Here is an 11,218-nt window from a genome sequence, read left to right as displayed (position 1 = left end):
CCTTTCGGCTCCCCTCCCTGGCGGGCAGAGGCAGGGCGTTCAAGTCCATTTAATCTTGGCAGAATGCAATTTCCTGCTTCAGGGAGCTGGCGGGTTTAGGAGGCTTAATGAGGGGGGAGGGGGAGCCAGGGAAGAAGAGAGGCTCCGTGGGCCTGGGAGGTGGGGACGGAGCCCCTGAGAGGGGTGGTCCGGGAAGCTTGGGGACCTGGGTCTGGGGGTGGCCTGGGGGGTCTCTGGGATCACTCAGAGGTCAGCTCCTCGGCTCCTGGCTCCCACTGGTAGGTTAGGGCCGTCAGCACAACCCCTACCAGGGCCATGCAGAGCAGGGAGGGGCGGGGCCTCGGAGGGGCCGCTGTCAACCACAGGGGGGAGGGGCAGGGGCGTCCGAGGGACCGTGGGGTGGGGGGTCCTGGGGAAACTTGCAGCTGAGGGGCTGCGAGGTGGGCCGCGAGCTCTGGGCGGGTTCCGGGGAAAGTGCGCAGCTGGCGGGCCCGGACCCCCAGGAGGGGGAATGGGCCGCAGGGCTGGAATTTCAGCCCCGGCTCCCCCAGGTGGGGGACGCTTATCTGGATCCCGCCGCCGGGGAGGCAGAGGAGATAAGGGACAAAGGGGCCTCTGAGCTGCCGGAAGCCCCACACCTGGCGGGGGCAGGGCAGCCGAGAGCCGGGCCTGACACCCAGACAGCCCCTGGGGGAGACAGCCTGGGCGTCCTCCACCGGGGCCCCCTCCTCACCCCTCCCCATCCCTTCCCGACCTGGTCCAGCCAACCCCTGGGACAGGGGGTCCCCCGGCGGGGCCTGGGCGGCTCGGGACCACCGTCAGTGCACAGAGAGCCGGAGAGGGGGCAGCATGCGGGGCTCTCACCAGGAGAAGCGGGCAGCCTGGACCCTCCCGGGGCAGGGCCGGGGGCAGGGAGGCCGTGCCAAGTCTGCACGCCTGGGGAGGAGACCTCGACCAGAGGCCTGAGAGGGTTTGGGGGCTCTGGGAGGCAGGGCGGGGGCACCTGGTGGCACCTCAAAGCCAGCTTTGGGTGGCCCAGGATCCCACACCCAGCCCCTGGGCAGAGATGACCTGGTTCCTCAGACCTCTGCTTCCCCTTCCACCGGAGTCGCCAGCTGCCCAGGGCCTGCGGCCGCCCCTCCCTCGGCCCCATCCTCCGGCGGGGCCTCCCCCGGGCTGCTCCTGGGCCCACCCCTGCCTCTGCGCCCGGCCGCTCCGAGCCCCTCAGTGTCAGTCAAAATGGAGCAGCCCTGCCCCTCTGCTCCCCACCTGCCCCCTTGCCCTCGCCCCCGTGTTGGTGTCTAGTACATTCAGACGCTGTCCTAGTCCTGCCCATCCTGCCCGGGACGCACCCTGATGGGTCCTGCCCGGGGGCTCCAGCTCAGGCCCTCCCTGCAGCCAGCCAGCCGGCCTCTAATTGGCCCTTGAAGGCCCGTGGCAGCGCCACCTCCTCTGCACAGCCTTCCCCGGGCCACTCTCCGGGTCCTTTGGGTGCCCTCCGAGCACCTGCCGGGACTCCTCCCTGCTGACCTGGGGGCCGGCCGGGCAGCCTCATCCCCTGCCCCGCAGACTCCCACGCTCCGCGTCCACACATGTGCGGGGGGCCGTGGGCCGGACGGAGGGGCTCCGGCTGCGGTGCTGTTGGTTGGCTTCCTCCGGAGGGATGCCGGCGTGTGCCCTGCTTCGCTAGTGCTGCACTCCCGTGACAACCCCACCGGGGCCCGCTGGGTGACAACGACAGTGAGGTCGCCTTTGCCGGTGGAGGCCACAGTGGGGCCGCGGTGTGGCCGCCGTGCCTCACGAGCAGAGGCGGTGTGGCAGGACCTCGGGTCAAGGCTGCCCCGTCCTGGGTGGGCCCTCCTGCTGGACGATGACGGGGCGCACGCCTGCCCTCTTTCTCCTGGGGCCCCGGCAGGTGGCAGAGCGATTCAGGCAAGCCCTGGTGTCCCTGGCGATGGCGTCGGTGTCCGTCAGCCCCTGGGGAGGGACAAGGAGTCACAGCAAAGGCGACACAGGCGGAGCGCGCCCTGCGTGGGGCTCCCAGCGACCTGCTCTCTCCTGGTGGCTTGTTTCACGCCCCGCCCCCCCGCCCCCAGCCCCTGGGAGGGAGGGACTTGTTCTCCGGTCACAGATGAGGAAACTGGGCTGCAGAGAACGGGCTGCACACGCACACAGTGGGGCACACAGTGGGGCGAGAGCCTGGCCTCCAGGAGTAGGTTGGAGGGGTTCTGGGCGGGGGTCTCGTGACCCTGCCATGCCTGCACGTGCACCAGGCCTGGAGGTTCGGGCGGGTGGAGAGAGGCACAGCCAGGTCAGACTGCTCCGTGGCCCTGCCCGCGGTGGCCGTGATCCCGCTCCCACGGAAGCCCTAGCAGCGGCTTGGACCGCAGGACCCGAGTGGCGGGGCACAGTCCGCCACAGCCAGACTCTCCCGGTCTCCACACTTACGCAGACGCTTTGGTAGGTGCCAGGCCCTTCCCTCCCGGGGCCCAGCTCCCAGCCCTCCTGAGGCCTCTCCCAGGGGCTGGGGCCAGGAGGGGCCTGGGCCCTGCAAGCCCTTGAACTCCCTGCCCCCCTGTGCCACCAAGGTCTCTCGAGGTGACCCCAGCCCTCAGTCCCAGGCCTGTCAGCCTGTCCTTTCCACTTCTCAGAGGCGATGCTGTTGAGGTGTCAGGCCTCATGGGGGTGGAAAGTCAGCCGTGGGGGGTGGGGACTTGGTGGCGCCCCTCCTCACCCAGTGTGCAGGGGCCCAGTGGCAGGCCGGCCCATGCCACTGTCCTCCCAGAGCCAGTGCGAACCCTTCGCCCAGGAGAGACTCCACCAGACCCTCCGGAGTTCATGGTCCAGAACGAGGGTGAGGTGTGGCGACGCTGGCCTCTGCCGCCCAGTGCCTGGCATAGGGCTGGGCGTGTGTGCTGCCTGTGAAGTGAATGACAGTGAAGCGTGAATGAGTGAGTGAGTGAACGAATGAATGAGTGAATGAACGAGTGAGTGAATGAACGAGTGAGTGAATGAATGAGTGAGAGAATGAGTGAATGAGTGAGTGAGTGAATGAATGAATGAGAGACAAAAGACAGAGAGAGGGCTTTCCCCCAGAAGCTCAGGGCACAGAGACTAGCTGGATAACTGGGGAGACCTTTGGGGGTGGGGGACAGCGTTTGAGCCAGCCCAGGGAGACCCAGAGAGACCCAGAGAGCCAGCCCAGGCAGACGGAGACGGTCCTGGTGGGAGACTGGCCTGGGCGGCGAGGGCTTGAGAACCACGTGCTGGTGGGGTGACGAGTCTGCAGCCCCGTAGGGACCCTGCAGGGTCCCTCCCAGGACCCAAGGAGCCACGCAGGCCCTGGGGAGGGGCTCCCCGCCACTGAGGTGTGTCTGGGAGCCCCTGCAGGACCCCTCCTGGTCCCTTAGCCAGCAGGCGGGGTTTTGCTGGTTTTGACTCAGACTTTTAGGGGACTCACACTTTGCCTTCCCCTTTTGCCAAATGGTCTGGCCTGGTAGAGAGTGGGGGGTCCCTGGCATGGGAAGGTGTGGCGATCCCATCCTGGGGACCCATGGGGTGAGTTCTCTAGAGCCCGGGACCCACAGGACATGCAGCCCTATCTATGGTGGGGTGGTCAGTGCCCTTGGTCAACGAGACACAGAGGGAGCAGGGACTGGCACCCCCACCCCATTCAGGCGGGCGGGGGGCTGGTGCTCACGACTGAACACAGAGCTGCTCTCAGACTCCGGCTGGTGGGGACCACGCCTGTGCCCCTCTGCAGCTCAGCCCTTACCCCCTCCAGGGCCCCTTCCCCAACGGACGGCCCCAGGACAATGGGGACTCAGCCTGGAACACCCTGTACAGCCCAAGGCTGCAGAGCCCGAGCCCTGAGCAAGCCCGAGGCCCAGGCCCCGGCCCCTTCTGCGGTGACTAACTCCAGCACGAACACCAGTGTGATTCGGGGAACAGGCCTCAGCCAGCCCTGCCGGGCCCCTCCCGGGGAGCCGGGCCCCGCCAGAGCCTTGGCTGGGAAATCGGGCTTCCCGAGGGCCTGTGTTGTCCCAGGGCCTTGGGATGCTGCCTGAGATCTCATCTTTGGGCCCCCAAGAAATTCGGATTCCTCTCAGGCTGGGGCAGATGTCCTTGGCCAGGAGGCACTGATTCGGCTGCTGGGGCGGGGTGACTCGGAGGGAGGGGCCGCGCCGCAGCCCGCCGGGCACACAGATGCAGGCTGAGATGGGAAGCGGAGGGAACCACCTGTGTGACCGTGACGGAGGTGGAGGCGGCACAGAGTGGGTGCTTGGGCATCCTTCAGGGCGGCCAGCGCAAGGCACCCCCAGAGTTAGCCTGGGGGTGCTGGAGACGAGCCAGAGGGGGGCGCAGATTCCTGATATCTCTTCGGCAGGCCTTGCCCCCTCCCTCCCGCTCCCCCTCCCCCTCCCTTATCCCTCCATCTAGGCTGGTCCCCGCTCCTTCCTGTAGCTAATAGGAGCTTTGCAGAAACTTGTCCTCGAATTAAAGCTTCAACCAGCCTCTCCGGAGAGGGGGCAGGGAGGCCAGCCAGCCAGCCAGGCCACGTGCGGGTGTTTGGGGACCAAGGACGAGGTCTCTCTCCCTACCCCCAAATCTCAGGGTAGACCTAATGCATGGGCTTCAGCGGAAAGATGAGGGGACTCCGGCTGATTTGGAAGATACTCGGTGGCGCCCCCTAGGGACCAGCCCAGGCCTCTCCTCTCCTCTCCTCCCCTGAATGCCCGCAGCTTCCTCTGTGGCCCCCGGGAGCCACAGAGCCCTTTACAGCCTCAAATCAGATCAGACTGCACCTCGTTACCCTCCGGCCAGTCCTCGCTTCCTCTCGGTCAGCAGCTGCCCCCCAACACTCAAGGGGGCCCCAGTCTGGAATGCCCAGACGAGGCTGCCCAGGCCACTCCTCTTCAAGGCCGTGGGATTCCCGTCTGGTGAATGGGCTCCCAGTGACGGTCCCGCCAAGGCGAGCCAGAGGCCGGATCCTTCCTAGGACCCCACAGAGAGCGCGGGTGGCGGCCACGGTCCCTGGGTGCGGGGTCAGGGGCCAGGGATGACCCGGGGAGCAGCTCTGTCCAGCTCTGTTTGGAAATCAAACCCCGATCGGACAGAAAGGCACCGGGTCCTGGGTTAGGGAGCCCGGGCTCGGCTGTGCTGCCCTGTCCACTGCGGCCCAGGGCGCGAAGAGGCTGGTCAGCCGGATGACGTGAAGGCCCAGCCTCAGGCCGCCTGGCATGAGCCCTGCTGCCCGGCCCTCCTCCCAGGCACTGGGGCCACGAGCTGGCGGGAGGGGCTCTGCAAGGAGCCCTTCTCGGGGCTGTGCAATGCTGCTGCTTCGCAGAAGCCTCACGGCCCCGCGGGCCCCATCCTCTGTGTCTGGCGTGAGGTCGGGGAGACCGAAACAGGACGCTCTGGGCCTCGCTCTCTGGTCCGAGCGTGTAGACAGTGACCTCCTGTCACAGCCCTCCCTTGGGGGGAGGCTGGAGCCCAGCTTCGGGAAGAGGACCAGGACGGCCGGCCAGGCGCCCCGGTCTGCCTGCCAGCCCGCGCCCTCCCGGGGGGTCTCCTTCATCTGGGCCCACTTCTCTGTGTGTAGTGGGGGACCAGGGGAAGCCGCTCCTCGGCTGTCACGGAAGGGACATTCCCCAGTCATTTGGAACTAAGTGAGTCCAGATCCCGGCTCACAGGCCTGGCTGCAGGACCATCCTTGGGCCCCTCCCCCAGGACCGCGGCCACACAGACACAGGCAGGGGTGTGCGCGGCAGATGTGGGCCTGGGAGGCCGCCAGGGGCCCCACGGGATCCGAGCCTGTCACAGTCCGCTTGTGCGGGGGCTGCCCAGGCCTCGCCGAGCCCCGAGGTGCACTCCTGCCCCTGGGGGCCTCACCGCTGGAGCTCCACTGCCTTTTCACTCAAGGCCAAGTCTACCCTGAGTCCCCCTGCTGCTGCAGCGCCAGACGCTGTGTGATCAGCCCGGCCCTTAGGTAGAAGAGATAACAACAGATGGGCATGCAACCCTGCTCCCCCCCGGAGATGAGGGGAGAAAGCAGCTCCCAGACTGCACCCCCCGCCCCCCTGCCATCAGAGGACAGAGGGGCCCTGGGCTGAGGCCCCTCCCATTCAGTCAGCGGGAGCCCTGGGGCTGGCGTGGGCCTGGTGCGGGAGGGAGAGAGGGGAGGATGCAGCCCAGAGCGGAGGGCAGGTGTCCTCGGGTGGGCAGGGGGCCGGGGGGGGGGCAGCCACTGTGAGGACTTGGCTTTGACTCTCAGTGAAGTAGGAGCCTTTGGGAGCTGTGGGCAAGAGAGAGGCATGACCTGGCCTCCACTTTAACAGAACCCCCTGACCCTGATGGACGAGACCGCGGCGTCTGCGGGGGCAGCAGGGCGTCCAGCGGGGAGGCTCCGGCACCCGGCGAGGGAGGGATGAGGCTCTTGTGGCCGTGGGGGCTTCGTCGCCCGTGGCTGCAGAGCTGCTGGCCGGGAACTGGTCATCGGATCCTTTGTGTATTTTGAAGGTAAAGTTGCAAGTATTTGCTGATGGTTTGGATGCACTTGCGAGTGGGAGAGCCCAGGCCAATTCTCGGCTTTTTGGCCCGAGAAGCTGGAAGCTGGAGCTGCCCCAGCTCACTCACGAGAGGCCAACAAGTTGCTGGAGGGAGCCCCCAGGCCGGGCTCCAGACCCCAGTCTTTCCTACACGGACCTGTCTCCTCAGCTGGGCTCCACCTGAGCCCCAGGCGCTGGGGCTGTCCACCCGTCACCCACCCAGCGCCTGGGGGCCCCCAGGCACTGGACGCAGGGCCTCTGCCATCACGCCAAGGAAACCCGGAAACCCCGCCCCACTCGGGGAGGAGGCCTTTCCGCCCCCAGATAAGGACTGAGCACCAGGCCCGGGACCCGGGCTCCCCAGCGGGGGCTGGCAGGCCCGAGTGGGTGAGGGACGGCTGTCTAGCCCCTGTCTAAACAGGACATGCTCAGGCTGGCTGGCGGTCATGGGTCACTTGGCAGCCAGCCAAGCTTGGGCCCGCCCAACCCCCACCTCTGTCACCCCCCAAGTACAAATACACACACACGAAGGGGGTGGGCGTGGGAGGGTCACATCCTCGTGTCCCCCTCGAGTTCACTCTCAACTCATGAGGAGCAGCTGCCGGTAGGACAGGCCCACGTGGGGACCAGCTGGGAGGATGCAGAGGGCCCAGGGCCCCGGACGGGATCCTGGAGGGTCTGGAATGGGCAGCGGGACCAGCAAGGGCCCAAGGAAACTCCTGGCAGGGCCAATAGGACTGGCTTTCTGGGGGGTGGTGTCTTCCCAGAGGCCTGAGGCCCCAGAAGGGAATAGGGAAGGTTCCGGGCACAGGGGATCGGCATGTGCAAGGGCCCAGAGATGAGCAGGAAGAGCTCCTGGAAGAGGCTGGGGGTGCGGCAGCCGGGAGAAGGGGGGCCAGGCCCTTGTGCAGAACGGGACGGCGTTCCCGGGCGAAGGAGGAGGCCGAGGGCCCCGGTGTTAGAGGAAGCGTGGGGTTTACACTGGCACTGAAGTCTGGGAAGAGCATTCCTGGCGGAGGGGACAGCAGCAGAAAAGGCCCAGAGGCAGCTCTGGGGAGCGGCCAGGGAGGTGGGTCGCTCCAGTTTTGATCGGCTCAGAGCCAGCCCCTGGGGCTGGCTGGGCAGGAAAAGGCTGAGCGGGAGGAGCCGACCCCCATTCCAGCTCGGGGCCGCTGGTGACTCCCCGATGCCCGCCCCCTCCCAGCGCTGCTGCCGGAGCAGCCTCCCGGCGCCCCCGCCCCGGCCCCTCTTCCAACACTCCCCCTCTCTGGATCCAGTTCCGGCAAGGGCGGGTGGGGGCTGGGCCGGGGAGCAGGCAGCGCTTGGGGCAGGGGAGATGAGAAAACCAGAAAGTGGGGAAACCTGAGCCAGCAGCGCCGGGGCGGGCGGGCCAGGGCTTGCTTAGCCTGCTAGGCCCGGGAAACAGGTTCCCCAGAGACCGGGCCGGAGGGGGGAGTGCCCGCTTAGTCGTCACCTCCATCCAGGGGGCACGGAGGGCCCCTGCAGCCGGGCCTTCTGGGTGCCGAGGCTCAAAGTAGCGCAGTCCCTCCCCAGTCACCCCGTGCAGCGGGCTTCCTCCTGCCCATCTGAGGATGGGGGTCGCAGGGCGGACCGACAGAGGACGGTCAGGCCCCAGAGGGCCCAGGGCTGTGCCGCAGTCCCCACAGCACAGCTGGAAGAGCCAGAAGGGAAAGAGACACAAGACAGGAGGATTCTAGAACAAAACATGGACCAGCCGAAGGGCCAGGGTGGAGTGGGGGGTGGAGAAGACCCCCAGAGCTCTCCTGCCTGCTGTCAGCACTGGGTGGGGGCTGAGACGAAGGGGCCAATTCCTTCCCCACTGGGACGCCCACCCGCTGCGGGGCTGTGGGCGCCTCTGAGGCTCGCGCCCGTGCTGAGCAGTGGGTCTGCGGCTGCACAGTCAGGGCGTCACCCCGGGGGGCCTGCCTTGTAGGCACCAGAGGCCATCTGGGAAGGAGGTCGGGGGCGGCTCCAGGAGGGGGACCCAGAGGCTGGGTTGGTGAGGGACCCAGACCTGGCATAACCATCGCTGCACCCCCGCCACCTTGTATGTCCTCACTGGTGCCGGGGTGGGCCGTGGGGGAGCGGAGGAAGCACGCCTGGGGTCTGAGTGTCCGGCAGACAAGGGGCAGGCCTGGCCGGGGGACCACTCCACAGGGCATCCTGGGTGGCTCTCAGGTGCAGGAGCATGGGGGAGTGGCTTTTGGAGGGGGAGACAGAAGGACCCTGGGTGGCAAGGGAACGGCGGGTGGGGCCAGTGAGTCCAGAGGGGTTGGGTGGTAGGGCGGGCGTTGGCTCCTAGCCACTTGGCTCTTGGCCCCGGGGCCCTCCCCGATCCTCAGAGCGGGTGCTGCTGAGATTCGCTCTCTGATTCACTCAGTAAAGACTTGTTGACCTCCGTCAGTGCCGTGTGGGGCTCCAGCGCCCACAGCCAACTCAGGGCGCCTGTCTGGGCTGCGGGCACTTGGCTCTGTGGGGCCCCGTGGCCTGGCCCTTCCCTCCCAGAACCTGCCCAGAGCTCCTCCCAGTCCCCTCTTGCTCAGCTGCACAACGGGGATGCGAGGCCTGCTTCGCAGCAGGACTGCAAAGTGCCGAGGGCTGAAGAGCCACAAACCTGGCACGCGGGGCTCTGAACCCGGCACAGAGGCTGGCTTCCAGGGGCCTTTGGACGCCCGAAATGGAAGAATGGAAGGGAGAATTGGGGGAGGCTCTACAATTTCCCCCCATATATATATATATATATATATATATATTACAGTTTCCATATATGTGTGTGTATATGCACACACACACACACACACACACAGCTCAGCCCAGCACACGGGGCGGGGGTGCAGTGCAGAGCCACTGCTGCGATCATAATCGTTCTTATTATTTGTATTGATTACTCAGCCTTCTCGAGTCGTTTAGGAGAGACTGGGCACTCCGCCGTGCGCAGCCAGGCTCAGCTCCGTCTCCCTTCCCGCTTGCTGCCGCTCCCCGCCCCCCCCAGGACCTCTGCGTCCTGGGCCTGTTCTGTGTGTGTGAGTGGGTCTCTAGAGACAGATCCACTGAGGCTTTTTCCTTCCTAACCCAGCACCCTGGAGTCTTTGCAAGCCCTTACAGCTCTGCTTTAGTGACCATGCTGATGATCACGCCGGGGGTGGTGACCGAGGGTGGCGGGGCTCTGTGGGAAGCTGGCGCTGGGGTGGTGGTGGAAGTGATGGTGTTGGCAACCACAGTGATGGTGGCACGAGGTGCATCGTTGATGGTGGCTCGGGGGCGGTGACCTCCAGGGTAACCCTGGTCCAGAGGAGTGGGGATGAGGAGCGAGGACGGTCACAGTGTTTCAAATGAGACCAGACAGAGAGGAGAGGCTGTGGGCCCTGCCACGGCAGCCACTGGGGTCTCCTGCCTCCAACGGCCGGCCCAGCCCCTGCAGGAAGCCCCCGGGGCCAGCACTCCACGGCCGGTCAGCAGGATCCTGGACATCCCGCTCCGCCCTGCGTCTGCAGTCAACCAGCCACTTGGGTCAGAGGGCCAGAGGCCTTCTCCAGAGGATCGAGTCAGCTGGGAGGGGAGGGGAGGGAGGGGGAGGGGCCCTGCCAGGGGGACTAGAGGAAGGAGAGGAGTAAGGGAGAAAAAGAGGGGCGAGGAGAAGGAGGGGAGGAAGAGGACAGAAAAGGGGAAGACAAGGAGGGAAAGGAGAAAGAAGGGGAGGAGCAGGAGGAGGAGGGGGAGGAGAGGGGAGCAGGAGGGGGAAGAGGAGATAGGGAAGGAGGAGGGAGCAGGAATAGAAGAGGGGGCAGTGAGTGGACAAAGACCACCCCTTGGGACCTTAGCAAAGTGCCTGGGGCAGGGCTGAGACTGCGGTCCTGGCTGGTGAGGCCATGACCTTGGGGGTTGGGTTGGGTAGAGGGTCCCTCCCGTTCAGTTGCAGGGTTCTGGGGTCATCCCAAGGCCATTTGAAAGCAAATGTCCCTTTTAGGAGAGGAGGCCCAGCCTATCTGGTCTCTCTGGGATATGGAGCCATAATGGGTGGGTCCCTGGGGCTGCTGGCTTGAAATAGGCTGGAGGTTGCAGGGAATCACAGGGAGCCCACGAGTGGCTGGCAGAGCCGGGAGGCTCGACTGCCGCGACCCGGCCTGGGCTGGAGGGTGTGGGCAGCCTCCAGCGGTGCCAGCTGTCCCAGGGGCTGCACCGCCACCTGCTGAGCGTCCGGGGCAGTCCTGGGTCCTGCGCTGCGGGACTCACATGCGCGGCCGGTCAGCAGGGAGTGGGCAGGAGCGACACGACCAGGGGTGCGCAGGTGAGCGCTGGCTCGTTGCTCCCCGGCGCGCTCGCCCTTCCCGCCAGGGAGTTGAGTGCCGGGTAAACACCAGACGCCGGAGCTCGGTGTATCCACCGAGAGACAAAGCCAGGGCGGGGCGGGGGCGCCGCCCGCGAAGCCAGGGCGGGGGCGCGGGGTGCAGATTAACCTCCCCTGGCGCGGGCTGCCCCACCGCTCGGGAGACCGCAGCCTCGCCAGCGGACAGGTGGAGCGGGGGCGGGGTGGCGGCCGGGCGGGTCCCGCCCCGGGGGTGGGGCCGGGCGGGGCGGGGCCGCGCTATGCAAATGTCGCCCACGGTGGCCAATTAGGGGCGCTCCCCGCACGGCTAGGAGCACCCCGT

This window comes from Phyllostomus discolor, chromosome 7 (assembly GCF_004126475.2).
Source record: "Phyllostomus discolor isolate MPI-MPIP mPhyDis1 chromosome 7, mPhyDis1.pri.v3, whole genome shotgun sequence".
Lineage (NCBI taxonomy): Eukaryota > Metazoa > Chordata > Mammalia > Chiroptera > Phyllostomidae > Phyllostomus > Phyllostomus discolor.
The sequence above is the reverse complement of the archived record's forward strand: the minus strand, read 5'-3'. Positions refer to the sequence as shown.